Genomic DNA, 3,582 nt, shown 5'->3' with positions numbered 1-3,582 from the left:
CTTCAGAACTCGCTTAAATAGACCCAGATGTAGACTAATCTGTTCGAAAGGTCTGTCCCGATTAATGTCAACACTGATAGGCTTAAATTCGTTGTCAATAAGACACGTTGTATGCCTAACTTGTCGTAAAATTCTTCAGGCAAGGCCTAGGCCTACTGTACATTTTTAAGCTATTTCCATTGATTGGTTGGTTCACTGAAGCGCAGCCTGTTCTTCCAGTTAGTGACAATTGAAAACAGGCATTAAGCCCTACACTCTAAGCAACAATAAGAGTTTGTTGTTTTGTTGTCAACGACTAGAAATCCTCTTGGTTGCTGTATTTGGCACGCCACCACGCTTCAACCTCAACTGTCAGAGATCGCCTGTGATACCTTGTCTGCTGTTGACATCTAGTGGCGGCAATGCAATAATGCACTGTGAGGAGATATCAGAGGTGAAACGGTAGCACTTGGGCCTTGGTAGTTTGACTCTTTCCCGACCTAATCAATATTAAATGATTGGTTCAAAGGACATTAAGAGCAAGAAGAAGGAATTAAAGCCAGGCCTTTGTAAATGCGCACTGATGTACCAGCATTTCGGTGTGGTAATGACTTGTATCAAGTTACTTGGGGAACAAAAACGAGCTAATTTGAGATATCAAAGCGGCACACTCGTGTCAAAGGAGGATATGGGGTTTTAATATAACAGTGGAAGTTTGGCACTTTGATTACAATCCGCATTTTACGCGGAAATCTCTGTCTCGTTATATCTGCTCATAGATCCAGAGGGGAAAACGAATCCATATCAGGCAGCAGCGGCTTTTTGCATTAGCGCTGCCAGATGAATATTTGATGAGGCGATGGCGGGAGACCTGCTGGAGTAAGGTGATGTTTGCTCTGTGAAGGAAACGTGACACTGCGTGGTTGCCAGGCCACTCTTTTGACCTCTGTCAACCGTTAAAGCCGTCTCTCTCCACTTAATTTACCTTTCTCCAGGCCCAGTAGATTATGGAACCAGAGAAGTAACGGCCATTAGCTTACATTTCAGCGACTCTCAAATGAAACACCTACGACACTGTTGTCCATACTCCACAGCCATGCATTATACTTAAAAGGAAAAGGGGGGAAAAAAATCAACTGTTGAGCTGGTATGGGCACAGTTTACTTATCTTCAGAGAATGAGCACTACGGTTACCAGGGCTCTGTTAGGTCCATAAATAGATAGGGTAAGGTAGATCTTGTTCTTGAGAACAGAGAGAAAAGAGGGTGTGTGTGAGGAGACTGAAAAAACAAATGAGCACACCTGCTGCTGACACCATCCCAAATAGAAACTGTCTCAGGAGTGCATTTGGCCCTCATCTGGGACGGACCCGCCAGGATTACTGCGAGAGCGCTAAAGGTGAGTGGAGCAGGAGAGGAAAAAGCGAGAGAGAGAGAGAGAGAGAGAGAGAGAGAGAGAAAGCAGGTCCCTGCCTGCCTGGGTGGTTCTCCACCTGAGTGAGTCATCACAGGCGAGGCCCTCCCTGCAGGGACACCAGCACAATGAGCAGCAGTGATGCGTTTGCCACCCTTTTCTCCTCAGATGGAGCCAAACAAATAGAGGAGGCATACGATCTCACACGAGGGAGAAAACAAAGCCAGCAAAGTTTTCCTCTAGACGTGAGAAAGGAATTGAGAAGTGAAAGATGAGTGGATAGAAGGAGGAGAGAGAGAGAGAGAGAGTCCTCCTCCCTTTTCCTGTTTTTTTTTTTCACCCAGGAGTGAACAGGGCTTTTTGCTGTGCTCTGACCTTTAGTGCCGAGCTGGTGGTGGGCAGGTAAACAGAAGTGTTGCCTCCTCTGTGAGGCGTAGGTGTCTGTGTGTGTGTGGGAGGTGTAGAAGTGAAACACACACACACACACACACACACACTCACACACACAGACATGAGGAGGCGGCTGGTCAGCGAGTAGCATGCCCTCTGGCTTGAAGGCTGTGCTGTCAGAGGTGCCGGGTGGGTGGGTGTCTTAGAGTGCCACACATGCCCGCGGCCCCAATGAATGGTGCCCAGGGGAGTCGGCACTGTGCTCCGCTTGACTCGGTTCTACCCGCCATCCACGTCTCTCGGCTCAGCCACTGCTCCAGGGCACGACACGACCACAGGGAGGTGCAGCTCGTAGTTATTGGGTGAGTCAGTTCTGGAAAGGCCGATATGATGCCAAGTGACATGCAGCATTGTTTTAAGGGTTAAGTCAACCTTGTCCACTGGATGAGTTTGATGAATACTAATCTGGGGTCAGTGTGTTTTTGCAAAATGTTCAGAGAAATAATATAGAAATGGAAGGTAATAGGATGTAGAAATAGTTCTTTTTATTGAACTGTTATTCTCAATGAACAGGAATATTTAGGGATGAGATTTACAAAGGATGAGAAGTAAAGTATGATAGACAGTTTTGCCCTTTTAATTGTCACCTGTGCTTGGATTATATATATTTTTTAAATTATTTATTTATTTATTTATTTATTGTGTTTTTCTTAGTTTTTTTACAAATTAGGATCTGTGTTGTCAGAGTGGTAGATGTTACTGTCACGCACATTCGTCTATAATGCTTTCCTTGGGTTCTCTTTAAATTATTCACATTCTAATTGCTTGTTGGACAACAGCACTGTTTCAGACACGGAGTGAAAGCCATCAGGTGATCACGCCGTTACGGGGTCCTTAGAGAAAAGGGGTGTAATATGTTCTTTTGAACGTGCCATTTCCCCATTTCTCTCGCAGTGCAATGAATTAGGGAAAGCACGGAGGTGACATTTTAGGTGCGACTCCGAGTGTGACTACCTAATGTCCCTGCGGGTCGGTGCACACAGAGAAGAATCAGTCCATAAATGTCACAGCATCCAGCAGAACTTAAAGTTCACAAGCGAGGGGACATTATTCAGTGTTGATCTGTTTACTGGGCTTTGAACTCATTGGCAAATCTCCAGATAAATGACAAAATAAGCTGTGAGGGAGAGACTGTTATGTATTATAAATATGTTAGTGTATGAAAATATAATAAGGGTAAAAGCAAGCATATATAATAAGGAGATGACCATTTAGTTGCCTGGTCTCATGTTTTTATTGCAAGGCAATACAGTTAGTATTGCGTCAGGTTTCATTTAAAAATCTAATTCATTTTTATTTTGTGCTCTTAATTATTTAAACACTTCAAAACAAAATAGTGTTGGACCACCGGACTGAATAAACAAACACATTTCTGGTACTAAAAATAGTTTGTGGCTTGTTGCTTAATTGCAGCTTGGAGCAATGCTTTTAAAGTCTGAACTTTCTCAATAAACTCAACTCAGCACGCTGGCTTTTTCACTGTAGGAGGAAGGTGCTGCAGGACCATGAAAGCAGCAGTGTTGGTGTTGGCCCTCCCCATCTCATCAACAGCAGCTCCAGAACTACAGCCAGCAGGTTCAGGTAGTGTGCCGTTGTACACACACACACACATACACACACACACACACACACACACACACACACACACACACACACAGAGATGCACAGACACAGACACACACACACACACACACACACACAGAGAGAGATGCACAGACACAGACACACACACACACACAC

This window comes from Clupea harengus, chromosome 20 (genome assembly GCF_900700415.2).
Source record: "Clupea harengus chromosome 20, Ch_v2.0.2, whole genome shotgun sequence".
In the NCBI taxonomy this organism is placed as follows: domain Eukaryota; kingdom Metazoa; phylum Chordata; class Actinopteri; order Clupeiformes; family Clupeidae; genus Clupea; species Clupea harengus.
This window is presented reverse-complemented; position numbering follows the sequence as displayed.